Source organism: Rattus rattus, chromosome 12, assembly GCF_011064425.1.
Source record: "Rattus rattus isolate New Zealand chromosome 12, Rrattus_CSIRO_v1, whole genome shotgun sequence".
In the NCBI taxonomy this organism is placed as follows: domain Eukaryota; kingdom Metazoa; phylum Chordata; class Mammalia; order Rodentia; family Muridae; genus Rattus; species Rattus rattus.
The window spans coordinates 33,419,104-33,434,637 of NC_046165.1; the positions used below are offsets into that span (position 1 = coordinate 33,419,104).

The 15,534-nt window shown below is 37.1% G+C and overlaps 1 pseudogene; it reads right to left on the minus strand.

Moving 5' to 3' along the window:
* Positions 1-5,215: 5,215 nt before the first annotated feature.
* LOC116913926 lies at positions 5,216-6,731 on the minus strand (annotated as a pseudogene).
* Between the last annotated feature and the right edge of the window lie 8,803 nt (positions 6,732-15,534).

Genomic DNA, 15,534 nt, shown 5'->3' on the forward strand with positions numbered 1-15,534 from the left:
GATATTTTTTGATTGAGAATTCTTGTTCATCACTGCACCCCATTTTTCATAGGGTTACTAGATTGTCTGAAGACTAATTTCCTGAGTCCTTTGAATATAATGGGTATTAGCCCTATATAGGATGGTTTTGTTTTGAACTAGGAAAATAATACTTGAAATTCAGTTAAATGGAAATTTCTTTTGAAAATTTTATATATATAATATTGGAATTTAATGTAATTTAGGGAGATTTTTTTTTACCAGATTGCTAATGGGTTTTAAATTTTTTTTCTTCAAATTCAAGTAGCACATTCTGGTTTGCCTAGGAAAATAGTACTATGCATACAATTATAAACAAATACAATCTGTATGTGATAAGGTTTCAGTTATTATATGTAAGAAGGGGAAATAACTACATTGATTTTAAGTGATAAAATAAACTAAATTAAATCTATTTTTTGTTTCTCTTCCATTGTAACCCCATTTTAAAATATATTGTCTTATGGTATTTCTCTTAGTGAATCCTGGTTTATTGAAGTTGGAATTTTTTGAAAAACTTTATACTCACATATTATGATGATAATTTTGCTACGGTTACATAATAATATATAATATATATACAATATTAATAAGTATAATTATAGAATACTTCTAAGTTGATTTTATGTTGGGGCAACATAGTCATAAATGAAACTACATCCTTACTGTCACATAATCAGGAATGGTTCAGTGGATTACAAAAAATTATTTGTGCTATTCAATAGCATGAACAAATTTTCTTAAAGCACTATAACAACAAATAAATATTGCACTCATTTAAAATGAAATGTGTGTATATCTAAGAATAAAAACGTTGTTTCTGTATATTCCTTATGCTATTTTTTTATCAAGCAAGACTGATATGATTTTTGATTTATTAATAAATTCTTCAAAAAGTTCCTTTTGAATAAATTTTACACTTTAGTTGGGATTTATAGGATATGCTAGATAAATTATTTGTATATATTTAATCAAATACTTAAAATTTTATATGTGTGCATATATGTGTGTGTTGTGTTTATGTATACATATGTTTGCATGAGTCTTTTGGTGTATCTGTGTGTTGATGCATATTTTTTGTCAAGAAGTGATATTGATGTCTTCTGTCAACTTTTAGTCTTTTATTAGTGTTCCAATGAACCACTAGCGTATATTTTATCAATACTACATGGTATTACATGTTAATAAATCCTTGAGTAGGTGGGACATTGTGTTCAAATTCCTTCTGCATCATGGGAGTTGGTCTGGCCTCATTTGCACAGATCTTCCACATTTTGCCGAAACTTTTTTAAAATTCACATGTACATTTGCCTTGTTTTGTTCATATGATATACTTTCTTTATAGTCCCCTACTACTTCTGGGTCTTTCATTCTCTCAAGTCCCTCATATCCTTAAGAACGCGTGAATTTTAAAGGAATGATTATAGTATTATGGGCTGAACATTCCATAATTATTTATTCTATTCACATTGGTCTTAGTGGATCTCTTAGTTCATCACTATACACTGAATAGAGAAGCTTATCTGAAGCAGGTTGAGAGACATGTTGATCTATTAATATGACAGAAACACAGCCAGGTGGTACACACCTTTAATAGCAGCACTTGGGAGACAGCCAGATATCTAAGTTTGAGGACAACCTGATCTACAAAGTGATTTTTAGGACAGCCAAGGCTACACAGAGAAACCCTATCTGGAAAACAAAGCAAAACAACAACAACTACAGTAACAACAACAACAACCACCAACCAATCAACCAAAAAACGATTAGAAGTTGTTTAAGCTATATTTATTTCCCAGCAGAATGGTCCTTCTCTAGGAAATACATAGTCAAATGATCTTGACCCAATAATGATGCACGATTTGATTTCAGTTTATGAGATGCATTGCAAATCAATCAAGAAAATGGTTAATCCCACAATGCCTGGTCATATCTTGCTTAATAATCATGATTTTAGCTCATGGGAATCACTGTTTCATTTGATTGATGATTATTTCCCCTGCAAAAGCAAATGTATAAACCTTCCTGCACTGTGACACTATTCATTATGAGTGAAGCATTCAGGTAAGTACCAGGAAGACCCCTTCAAGTTCCAGGACTCATACAGTATCTTCATCAGTTTTCTTCACTTTTTGGGCATAACAAACGACAATGGTAGTAGCCTGCAATGTTTTGAAGTCAGTAGAACTAACAACACACACACACACACACACACACACACACACACACACACACACACACACACACAAAATTCATTCTTTGCTATAAGTTTTCTGTTTGCTATCCTGTGGAAGCTTTTATTATAGTTAATTTTCACATGAAATTTTAGAAACGTTTTGAGATATTTATCCCACCGTGTATTTAATTTTCTACCCTTGCTTCTCTCTACAACCGTAATATAAGCCTTCTATTACATTTTGTTTTATTGAATTACGTTTTAAAGTTTGGTTTTAAACTTTGGTTTTGTGCGGTGTGTGTGTGTGTGTGTGTGTGTGTGTGTGTGTGTGTGTGTATTTGACTTAAGTATTTTAAAGAATAATTAAAATGAAACTTGGCTTTGCAGAGGAAGGAATTTCTTTTATTTCTGTAGGACTCTAAATATTCTTCTATGAAATAATGTAACATAATATAATCAGCATGGAACATTATAAAATCAAGCTACTGACTAATTCTGAAAAATGTTGAAAATGTTTGGTGACCTGCAAAATCACAGACTCAGCAATTCTTTTTTTCCTTATTTTTCATGACTAATTTGACATTTGAATTGGGCTTCTGTTTTATAATTCCACTCAATGTACTTACTGAAAAGACTGCTATATCCCGAAATTTCATGGTTATTCCTAAGTTCATATTATCGAGCCACTCAAGAGTTAATGACAGCTTATTTTTGGTCTTCTCTTCCTTTGTTTTCCCCTTTGCTTTAGCAGTTGCTTGGTCTCAACCTATGTTTTTCATATGAGCTCTGAATTCCTGATCTTCCAAGACTGTTATGTTTTTATGAAGGGGTGTTGAATTTTGTCAAATGCTTACTCAGCAGCTAAAGGATCATGTGGGTTTTTGTTTTCTTTGAGTCAGTTTATATAATGGATTATGTCTAGGTATTTCCATATATTGAACCATCCCTGCATCCCTGGGATGAGGACTTCTTGATCATGTTGAATGATCATTATGATCTATTCTTGGATTTTGATTGTGAGAATTTTATTGAGTATTTTTGCATCAATATTCATAAGGGAAATTGGTCTGAACTCTTTCTTTAAAGTATCTTCATGTGGTTTAGGTATAAGCATAATTGTGGCTTCAGAGAATGAATTGGGTAGTGTTCCTTCTGTTTCTATGGAATAGTTTGAAGAGTAATAGTATTCTGTCTACTTTGATGGTCTGATAGAATTCCGCACTAAACTCATCCTGGTCCTGGACTTTTTTGGTTGACTGACTTTTAACGACTGCTTTTATTCCTTTAGGGGTTATAGAATTGTTTAGATGATTTATCTGATCCTGGTTTAACTTTGGTACCTGGTATCTGTCTAGAATACTGTTCATTTCATCCACATTTTCCAGTTTTGTTGAGTCTAGACTTTTGCAGTAGGATCCAATAATTTTTGAATTTCCTCAGTTTCTGTCTATAGGTCTCCCCTTTCATGTCTGATGTTTTTAATTTGGATAATGTCTCCGTGACCTCTGGTTAATATGGCTAAGGGATATCCATCTTGCTGATTTTCTCAAAGATCCAAATCCTGATTTCATTGATTCTTTGTATGGTTCTTTTTGTTTCTACTTGGTTGATTTTCAGCTCTGAGGTTGATTATTTCCTGCCATATACTCTTCTTGGGTGCACTTGCTTCTTTTTGTTCTATAACTGTCAGGTGTTCTGTCAAGCTGTGAGTGTATGCTCTCTCCAGTTATTATTTTGTAGACACTCAGAGCTATGAGTTTTCCCCTTAGCACTGCTTTCATTGTGTCCATTAAGTTTTGGCATGACATGTTGTGCCTTCATTTACATTAAATTCTAAAAAGTCTTTAATTTCATTTTTTATTTTTTTCTTGACCAAGTTCTCATTGAATAGAATATTCAGCTTCCATGGATAAGTGGGATTACTCTGGGATTTTGTTTTTCTGTTATTGAAGACCAGTCTTAGTTATGGGGATCTGATATGATGCGTGGGATTATTACAATTTTCTTGTATCTGTTGAGGCATCTTTTGTGACTGATTATATGGTCAATTTTGGAGAAAGTACCATGAGGTGTTGAGAAAAATGTATATTCATTTGTTTTAGGATGAAATGTTCTATAGATGTATGTTAAATCTATTTGGTTCATAATGTCTGTTAGTATCACTGCCTAAGATAGGCAAGACTAAGAGCTACTGTCAGACCTTCAACACACAGAAGCCCTGTTCCCAAGATTGTACTAGGCCTATCAAGAAAAGCTGTGGAGAGCAACAGCAGACACAAGAAACTGTAGTACTTACCCAAAAAGAAGATGGAGGCAAGTTTACACAAGATTTCTTTTAAGATATACTAAAATGAAAACCTCTAAGAGAAAATGTCTTCCTTAGGACATTAAGGGGTCATATATGCTGTATGTATGCTGTAACCTCTGTGGACATTTGTCTGAATTCTCACCTGGTAGTGAATGGAGGACTTGGGCTGGGTCATTGGAGGATGTTGTCGTATACATGGCAGTGTCTCTGGGGTTGAGAGGAAAGATGAAAAAATTAAAAAGATGAAAAAGAGAGAAAAGAGAGAGAGAGAGAGAGAGGAGAGAGGAGGAGGAGGAGGAGGAGGAGGAGGAGGAGGAGGAAGGAGGTGATCAAGATTAATGGAACTCTGAGTCCATTTTCCTATGGATCTCCAGGTCCTCAACAATCCATATATGTCAGGAATGCACCAGACAGACTTGAAGATTAATGGAACTCTGAGTCCATTTTCCTATGGATCTCCAGGTCCTCAACAATCCATATATGTCAGGAATGCACCAGACAGACTTGATCATGCACTATACTGCCGACTTGATTTGTTAAATACCACACCTCTCTTTCCCATCTGCCTTCAAGCATACTCCCTAGAATAGAACAAGCAGGATAGACTTATCCATTGGGAAGAACCCCTAACATTTTTCCAGGGTAGAATTCTGGCTAGTCCCAAAAGGGCCTTTCTTTTAAGGGCTGCAACAAACTAGACAATGCAGCTTTATCTAATATTGGTGGCATTTATTTGGAGCAAATTCAGTTCCCAGACCTTGACAGTTGAATGCAGGAGTTCCACCAACTGCACCAATTGCTTCCATTGTAGCAGCTTGGCCAAAACGTTCAGTTGTTGGTGGGGTCAATCCAAGGGTTCCATCTGGAATCATAGCGGCAGGTCCTGGAGAAGCTGGAGTACCAGGTGGCACAGGAACAGGGGGCATGGCGTCTATTGTTTATGCCCGTAGCACCTCCCATAGCCATTTGGCAATTCCATATCTCTTATTCTCTGGCATCAAGGAAGGTGCCCTTGAATTCTTCCTGCCGTCGCATCATTTCTTCTTGTTGTTGCCACATCTCTTCCTCTTGGTGCCTGCATTCCTCTTCTTGCCTGAATTCTAACTGCTTTCATTTCTGAACCTCTTGGTTCTGCAGCACCTCCATTCTTCAAAGTTCTTCTTGATGTCTCTTCAAATGCTGCCTCTATAGCATAACCTGGTGCTCATGTCGTGCTGCCTCCATCTCCATCTCCAGCTTCTCACGAGCCTCCATGTTGTTCCGGTCCTGCTGTTGATTCTCCATTTCAATGAGTGCCTTCCAGTGCATGGCATAGTCATACTCAAAGGATGCAAACTTTGCAATTCTGGGTGGCTGTTCTCTCTCCTTGTGAAATTGCATATATATATATATATATTCCCAGATATATATATATATCTGGAAATCCTTCTTCATCATCTAACTGGTCCATAGGCTCCACAGTCACAGGCGAAGGAAATGTGGTTAGTAAGAAGGAACCTTTACTTCATCTGTCCAGAGCTTTCCAAGAAGCTCACTTTCCTGAAAACTCAACAGTGCCTTTCCCGGAGAGCATTTGTCGTTCATCTACAATGATTACAGCCCTCTCCACCTGATCAAACACAGAAAAGACTTTTTCCAGCAGTTTGTTGGACATATACTGAGTAAGGTTGTGAACCATAAGGGATGTACAATGACAAGCAAAGCACAGTCGCAGCTGCTTTCCATGGAGTGGCATATTGTCCAGCTCCATTTCTGCTAGGGTTAGTGTTTCCAAGGCATGAAAATTTTTCCTGCTTTTCCATATTCTCAAAGAGTTTCCTCATGTCCTCTTCAGTGATGTAAGGGGGAAGATTGCCCACATAGAGATGCCTAAGTTGGGTAAAGGTCTACTCTCCTGGTTTCCTAAATTCTTCAGGTCAATAGTCAAGCCTTCATTCTGGCTGCTGGCCTGCTGTGTGGCGGTGAGGGTATTGGTGAGGGTGGTTGCTGCTGCTGCTGCTGCTGCTGCTGCTGCTGCTGCTGCTGCTGCTGCTGCTGCTGATGATGATGATGATGATGATGATGTTGATGGTGTTTCCTTGGAGTATCATTCTGCTTCTCCAAATTAAAGTTTTTATTGCTCTGCAGTTTTGCACCCTTGACTTCGAATTGAACACAGCAAAATATCTGCCTCCCAGTCCTAACCCAGACTGCCTCTGCCCACAGTTCTTTGATCAGAGTAAGGGCCATGCTGCCTGACTTCCACAGTCCGAAGAAAAGAGCATGTGACCCCGTAAGTCTATTTTCTGCATTCAACTATTATTGGGTGTTTGCTTGTTTTAGTTCTAGGGATTTCAAGTGTGTTGTTAAGTTGCTTGTAAGAGATCTCATGACTTCTTTAAGAATGTCCTTAGTAATATGAACTTTCCTCAGCATTGGTCTCATTACGTCCCTTAATTTTGTCTATGTTGAGTTTTCATTTTCACTGAATTCTAGAAAGTCTTTAATTTCTTTATGGAACCAGTGACTACTGAATAAAGCGTTGTTTCGTTTCCATGGGTTTGTAGGCTTTCTGTTGTCTCTGGCTTTGTTGAAGTCCATTTAATCCGTGTTGTTCCGATAAAATACATGGTATTATTTCAATATTCTTGTTATCTTTTTGGGACTTTCTTTGAGACAGAATACATGTTCAATTTTAGAGAAGATTTTGTGAGGTGCTGAGTAGTTATAGTCTTTTGTATATGGGTGAAATGTTCTGTATATATGTTAGGTTCATTGGATTCATAACATGCTAGTTTCATTATTTATCTGGTTTCTGTGTGGATGACCTCTATATTGGCAAGATTGTTTTGTTAAAGTCCTACTATAATATATGGAGTTAAATGTTTGATTTAAGCATCATAAGTACCTTTGACAAGTATATATACACTTGCATTTGGGGCATAGATATTCCAAATCGATATTCTTGGAATTTTTCTTTGATGAATATGAGTGTCCTTCCTCGTATCTTTTGATTATTAATTTTTGTTTACTATATTTTTTTAGATTTTAGAATAACTACTCCTGCTTGCTTTTTGTTTCCGTTTGTTTGGAAAATTTTCCCCAAGACCTTTACTCTGAGACAATATCTGTCTTCGATGCTGAAGTGTGTTTTCTGTATGAAGAAGAATAGTGGATACTAATTTTGCATCCATCTGTGATTTTATTGCATAACTGTGTCCATTGATATTGAAAGATATTAATGAACAATGATTTTAATTCCTATTATTTTTATATTGGTGGTAGTGGTAGTAGTAGTAGAGTGTGTGTGTGTGTGTGTGTGTGTGTGTGTGTGTGTGTGTGTGTGTGTGTGTGTGTGTATTTTACAATTTTGCCAATTTGGCTGGCGTGGAATCATCTATTTCAGTATTTTCTGGTCTATAATTAATCTCCCTGGGTTGGTATCTTCCTTCTAATATCTTCTGAATGGCTGTACTTGTGGATAGGTTCTTTGGAAATTTTGGATCAGTAATAGAATGTCTTGTCTTCTCCTTTTATGTTATTTGAAAGTTTTGCTAATGATAAAACTAGGCCTTGAATCTGTGATCTCTTCAATACTTCAAACCCAGGCATTTCTGAATTTTAGAGTCTTATTTAGAAGTCATGTATGCTTATAATAGTTCTCTATTTCTGTGTTACTTGCTGTTTATTCCTTGATGCTTTATTTTTCTATCTTTGTTCTGTACATTTAGTGTTTTTATTATTATGTAGAATGATTTTTTTCTGGTTCATTCTATCTGGTGTTCTGAAAGCTTCTCGTATGTTTATAGATATCTCTTTCAAAATGTTGAAAAGCTTTCTTCTACAATTTGTTGCAAATATTTTTGGGGGATTTGTACTTGGAATATTCTCCTTCTTTTATCTCTTTTATTCTTTGATATGGTATTTTCAAAAATGTTCCAGGTTTCTAGGATTTTATTGTCAGAAATGTTCCTATTTAACATTTTCTTTTTAATGTGTGTATCAATTTCTTCTGTCGTATCTTCTATGCCTCTTATTATTTCTTACATGTTTTATACTCTGTTGGTCATGGCTACATCTGTATTTTCCAAGATTTACATGTGTAGGATTTATTGACAGTGTATTTTCCTTATTGATTCTATTAACATTTTCATGTCCTGAACAGTTTAATTCATTTCTATCTTATATTTGAATATATTTTCCTATATTTCCTTAAGGGATTTATTCATGTCCTCTTTAAATGCTTCTATAATTAACTTTAGGTTGGATTTAAGGTTATTTTCTTGTGACTCATTGGTGTTAGATTATCCAGTTCTGTATTTTAACTATTCTGGATATTTTATTTTATATGTTATTATATGATATACATATATATATAATATAAAAAACTTACATCTTTTAATATATTATTAATATTAATAATATAAAATAAAGTAATATTAACTGAAACATATAATATATTAAAATTATTAAATGGATTTATTAGCATGTAATACCATGTAGTGTTGATAATATATAGGCTAGTGATTCATTGAAACACTGTAATAAAAAACTAAAAGTTGACATAAGACTCTCAATATCACCTCTTGACAACAAATATGCGTCAACACACAGATACACCAAAAGACTCATGCAAACATATGTATACATAAACACAACACACACATATATGCAAAAATAAAATTTTAATATTTGATTAAATATATACAAATGATTTTTCTAGCATATCCTATATATGACAACTAAACTGTAAAATTTATTTTGTGACAATAAATAACATTCAGAAGAAACTTTTTGAAGAATTTCTATTAAGCCACAATTACTCTTAAACCTAAACCACACAAAGACCCAACAAAGAAAGAGAACTTCAGAAGATTTTCCCTTATGAATATCGACCCAAAAATACTCAATACAATTCTTGCAAACTGAATCCAAGAGCACATCAAAACAGTCATCCATCATGATCAAGTAGGCTTCATTCCAGGCAAGCAGGGATGGTTTAATATACTAAAATCCATCAATGTAACACACTATATAAATAAACTCAATGATAAGAACCATATGATCATTTCATTAGATGCTGAGAAAGCATTTGACAAAATTCAACACCCCTTCATGATAAAAGTCCTGGAAAAATTAGGAATTCAAGGCCCATACCTAAACATAGTAAAAGCCATATACGGCAAACCAGTTGCTAACATTAAACTAAATGGAGAGAAACTTGAAGCAATCCCACAAAAATCAGGGACTAGACAAGGCTGCCCACTCTCTCCCTACTTATTTAATATAGTTCTTGAAGTTCTAGCCAGAGCAATCAGACAACAAAAGGAGATCAAAGAGATACAGATCAGAAAAGAAGAAGTCAAAATATCACTATTTGCAGATGATATGATTATATATTTAAGTGATCCCAAAAGTTCCACCAGAGAACTACTACACCTGAAAAACACATTTAACAAAGTGGCTGGGTATAAAATTAACTCAAATAAATCAGTAGCCTTCCCCTACATAAAAGAGAAACAAGCCTAGAAAGAAATTAGGGAAACAACACCCTTCATAATAGTCCCAAATAACATAAAATACCTCGGTGTGACTTTAACTAAGCAAGTGAAAGATCTGTATGATAAGAACTTCAAGCCTCAGAAGAAAGAAATTGAAGAAGATCTCAGAAGATGGAAAGATCTCCCCATGCTCATGGATTGGCAGGATTAATATAGTAAAAATGGCCATTTTAAAAAAAGGGATCTACAGATTCAATCCAATCCCCATCAAAATACCAATCCAATTCTTCAAAGAGTTAGACAGAACAATTTGCAAATTCATCTGGAATAACAAATAACCCAGGATAGATAACACTATCCTCAACAATAAAATGACTTCCAGGGTCATCACTCTCCCTAAACTCAAGCAGTATTACAGAGCAACAGTGATAAAAACTGCATGGTATTGGTACAGAGACAGACAGATAGACCAATGGAACAGAATTGAAGACCCAGAAATGAACCCACACACCTATGGTCACTTGATTTTTGACAAAGGAGCCAAAACCATCTAATGGAAAAAAGATAGCATTTTCAGAAACTGGTGCTGGTTCAACTGGAGGTCAGCATGTAGAAGAATGTATATTGATCCATGCTTATCACCCTGTACAAAGCTAAGTCCAAGTGCATCAAGGACCTCCACATCAAACCAGACACACTCAAACTAATAGAAGAAAGAGTGGGGAAGAATCTCGAACACATGGGCACTGGAGAAAAGTTCCTGAATAAAACAAAAAAAAAATGACTTATGCTCTAAGATCAAGAATCAACAAATGGGATCTCATAAAACTGCAAAGCTTGGTTAGGGCCAAAGGACACTTTTGTTGGGACAAGCAGCAACCAACAGATTGGGAAAAGATCTTTACCAATCCTACAACAGATAGAGGGCTTATATCCAAAATATACAAAGAACTCAAGAAGTTAGATTGCAGGGAGACAAATAACCCTATTAAAAATAACCCTATTAAAAAACAGGGTTCAGAGCTAAACAAAGTATTCAGAGCTGAGGAATGCTGAATGTCTGAGAAACACCTAAAGAAATGTTCAACATCTTTAGTTATAAGTGAAATGGAAAACAAAACAACCCTGAGATGTCAACTCACAGCAGTGAGAATGGCTAATATCAAAAACTCAGGTACAGCAATTGCTGGCAAGGATGTAGAGAAAGAGGAATACTCCTCCATTGTTGGTGGGATTGCACAGTGGTACAACCATTCTGGAATTCAGTCTGGAGTTTCCTCAGAAAATTGGACATTGAACTACCTGAGGACCCAGTTATACCTCTCTTGGGCATATATTGAAAAGATACCCCAACATATAACAAAGACACATGCTCCACTATGTTCATAGCAGCCTTATTTATAATAGCCAGAAGCTGGAAAGTACCCAGATGCCCTTCAAAAGAGGAATGGATACAGAAAATGTGGTACAACTACACAATGGAATATTACTCAGCTATCAAAAACAACGACTTTATGAAATTCGTAGGCAAATGGTTGGAACTGGAAAATATCATTCTGAGTGAGCTAACCCAATCACAGAAAAACACACATTGTATGCACTCTTTGATAAGTGCCTATTAGCCCAAATGATTGAATTACCCTAGATTCACAGAACACATGAAACTCAAGAAAGATGACCAAAATGGGAATGCTTCACTCCTTCTTTAAAAGGGGAACAAGAATACCCTTAGGAGGGCATAGGAAGGCAAAGTTTAGAACAGAGGCAGAAGGAACACCCATACAGAGCCTGCCCCACATGTGGCCCATACATATACAGCCACCAACCTATATAAGATGGATGAAGCAAAGAAGTGCAGGCTGACAGGAACCGGATGTAGATCTCTCCTGAGAGACACAGTCAGAATACAGCAAATACATAGGCGAATGTCAGCAGCGAACCACTGAACTGAGAATGGGAACCCCGTTGAAGGAATCAGAGAAAGGACTGGAAGAGCTTGAAGGGGCTTGAGACCTATATGAACAACAATGACAAGCAACCAGAGCTTCCAGGGACTAAGCCACTACCCAAAGATTATACATGGATTGACCCTGGGCTACAACTGCATAGGTAGTAATTAATAGCCTAGTAAGAGCACCAGTGGAAGGGGAAGCCCTTGGTCCTGCCAAGACTGAACCCCCAGTGAACTGGATGGTTGTGGGGAGTGCGGTAATTGGTGGAGGATTGGGAGGGGAACACCAATAGAGAAGGAGAGGGGGAGGGGTTAGTCGAAATGTAAATAAGAAATAATCAAGAAAATAAAGATTAAAAAAAAAAAAAACCTCAAAAGCTCAAAAAAAAAAAAAAAAAAAAAAAAGAAGAGGAGAAAAGTATTATATCTAAACAACTCTCAAATTAACCAAAAGAGTGGATGTTATTATACAAATAATATACAGACAATGCTCTACTCAATGATAACCTGGTCAAGGAAGAAATAAAGAAAGAAATTAAAGACTTTTTAGAATTTAATGAAAATGAAGGTACAACATACCCAAACTTATGGGACACAATGAAAACTGTGCTAAGAGGAAAACTCATAGCGCTGAGTGCCTGCAGAAAGAAACAGGAAAGAGCATATGTCAGCAGCTTGACAGCACACCTAAAAGCTCTAGAACAAAAAGAAGCAAATACACCCAGGAGGAGTAGAAGGCAGGAAATAATCAAACTCAGAGCTGAAATCAACCAAGTAGAAACAAAAAGGACCATAGAAAGAATCAACAGAACCAAAAGTTGGTTCTTTGAGAAAATCAACAAGATAGATAAACCATTAGCCAGACTAACGAGAGGACACAGAGAGTGTGTCCAAATTAACAAAATCAGAAATGAAAAGGGAGACATAACTACAGATTCAGAGGAAATTCAAAAAATCATCAGATCTTACTATAAAAGCCTATATTCAACAAAACTTGAAAATCTGCAGGAAATGGACAATTTCCTAGACAGATACCAGGTACTGAAGTTAAATCAGGAACAGATAAACCAGTTAAACAACCCCATAACTCCTAAGGAAATAGAAGCAGTCATTAAAGGTCTCCCAACCAAAAAGAGCCCAGGTCCAGACGGGTTTAGTGCAGAATTCTATCAGACCTTCATAGGAAGACCTCATACCAATATTATCCAAACTATTCCACAAAATTGAAACAGATGGAGCACTACCGAACTCCTTCTATGAAGCCACAATTACTCTTATACCTAAATCACACAAAGACCCAACAAAGAAAGAGAACTTCAGACCAATTTCCCTTATGAACATCGACGCAAAAATACTCAACAAAATTCTGGCAAACCGAATCCAAGAGCACATCAAAACAATCATCCACCATGATCAAGTAGGCTTCATCCCAGGCATGCATGGATGGTTTAATATACGGAAAACCATCAACGTGATCCATTATATAAACAAACTGAAAGAACAAAACCACATGATCATTTCATTAGATGCTGAGAAATCATTTGACAAAATTCAACACCCCTTCATGATAAAAGTCCTGGAAAGAAATAGGAATTCAAGGCCCATACCTAAACATAGTAAAAGCCATATACAGCAAACCAGTGGCTAACATTAAACTAAATGGAGAGAAACTTGAAGCAATCACACTAAAACCAGGGACTAGACAAAGGCTGTCCCTTATTCAATATAGTTCTTGAATTCTAGCCAAACAATCAGACAACAAAAAAGGAGGTCAAGGGATACAGATCGGAAAAGAAGAAGTCAAAATATCACTATTTGCAGATGATATGATAGTATATTTAAGTGATCCCAAAAGTTCCACCAGAGAACTACTAAAGCTGATAAACAACTTCAGTAAAGTGGCTGGGTATAAAATTAACTCAAATAAATCAGTAGCCTTCCTCTACACAAAAGAGAAACAAGCCGAGAAAAAAATTAGGGAAATGACACCCTTCATAATAGACCCAAATAATATAAAGTATCTCGGTGTGACTTTAACCATGCAAGTAAAAGATCTGTACAATAAGAACTTCAAGACACTGAAGAAAGAAATTGAAGACCTCAGAAGATGGAAAGATCTCCCATGCTCATGGATTGGCAGGATTAATATAGTAAAAATGGCCATTTTACCAAAAGCGATCTACAGATTCAATGCAATCCCCATCTGTGAGGAGCTGTCCGAGGAGCTGTCCTCACAGATGTGAGGAGCTGTCCGAGGAGCTGTCCTCACATATGTGAGGAGCTGTCCTTACATACTCCATTACAAGATGGCACCAGCATCTGTGCAGAATGCATCTAAGTAAAAAAGGGCAACGCAGGCGCCTGGTAACTTCCCCTACCGAAGGGACACGTACGTTATGGTACGTCATCTGGCATAATTGGCAGCGACCAGTCAAGAGAGTGACACATCCTAGGCGAGGGATAGTTCCTATATAAGGGACGGTTATTCCTCCTTTCGGCGTCTCCGCATTGTAAGCTTATGCTCTCCTCTCAAGACGAAAGCTTTTTTTTTTCTGTAGAAGGATCCTGTGTGTGCCGCGTTGTTCCTGCTGGCGAGACGTAGCACGGGACATCTGGTGCCAAAAACCCGGGAAAGACCTCGCCATCGTCAGCAGCTTCGGAGACCCCTTGGCGACAAGGAGGATTCAGAACTACAGGTAGGTATTGTTAGGAGAGGCAGCCCCTCTTGGACTTTGGTCTGGGGTTGTCTACCGCTTTGGGAAGGATTTGTTGAGGCTATAGTATTTGTCCTGGGAGCCACCTACTTTTTGTGTTCTGTTTCACCGTTTTAGCTGTTAAAGGACGATCACAGCAGCTGAAGGCGTCTCAGTCTCTCGATATAAGTGAGCTTCTGCAGCTCCCTTTACCCGATTTTGACTGTTGAGGAGCAAGGACGCGATAAGGCCGGCGTAGATAAGCTGCACCGTCCGGGGAGGCGCGTGTAAGACTCCAGATACATAAGAGAGCAGCGTGTCCGTCTACCCTTTCACCTCACGCCTTGTCAGACGGATGTAGATAAGCGCGGCGTTCCTGGCCCATCATGGGATCCTCACAGACTGTGGTCACGGCCTTGGAAACAGTGTTAAAGCAGAGGGACATCAAAATTGGAGGAGGAACACTTAAAACTTTGTGAAGGAGGGGAGAGTGTGTGCCTTGGTTTGCCTGTTCAGGCTCGTTTACTGCCTCATGGAACAAACTTGGAAAAGACCTTGACAGAAAATTGGCAGAAGAGGGGATCTGCGCCTAGGGACCAAAGCTATATGGAAGCTGGTTAAGAATTGTTTAAAAAGGATGAAACGTGTAGGCAGTAGTAGAAGGACAGGCCACTAGTCCGGGAAAGTCTGTCAGAAACCGAATGTAGTGAGAGGTTGACGGCATTGCAAGAAAAAAGACGTCCTAAAGAAAGAAAAAGGCCCTCCTGTAAGTCCACAGACAAGGGAGCGTTGACATTTCAGATTCCAGCACTTCCTCCTACACATAAACCAGGAGGGGGAGCCAGCCTATACCCTGTGAAAGAGCTAGAAAGCGCTGAACCCGACAGTTCTGAAAGCTCTGAAAATAA